The sequence below is a fragment of the Mya arenaria genome, chromosome 3 (genome assembly GCF_026914265.1).
Source record: "Mya arenaria isolate MELC-2E11 chromosome 3, ASM2691426v1".
NCBI classification, from domain to species: Eukaryota; Metazoa; Mollusca; class Bivalvia; order Myida; family Myidae; genus Mya; species Mya arenaria.
Window position 1 is genome coordinate 47,620,959 of NC_069124.1, and position 445 is coordinate 47,621,403.

The following is a 445-nucleotide window of genomic DNA, read 5'->3' on the forward strand; positions in this document are numbered from 1 at the left end:
ATATACACACTAGACTTGAAAACCAATATGTGCTATTTTTAAACGGGTAAATTCAGCTAGGACATCGACGAAATATTCTTTTAATCATGTAAATTGATGTATCATCGGCCTCATACTAGATCGTATAGACAATTCTGGGCTTGTTTTGAGGAAATACTGTATTTGCCGAATGTGGGACCATCTGGTGTCTAGTCCCTTTAACATGCCAATAAAGGCTCTTAATTGTGAGGCAAACACATGTGCCACCAGACCTTTCTCAGTTCAAAAAAATATCTTCAGGTCGACTTGATTATCCGCATTGAAAATTCCATTTCAAGTATGCAATAATAAGCAATGTAAATTATTAGAACCGTCTTTAATGCATTACCCAAACCAAATTGTTTAATGTCATAATTAAGAGAGACACCTTGACAAGGGAAACAACAACAACAACAACAAAACAAAA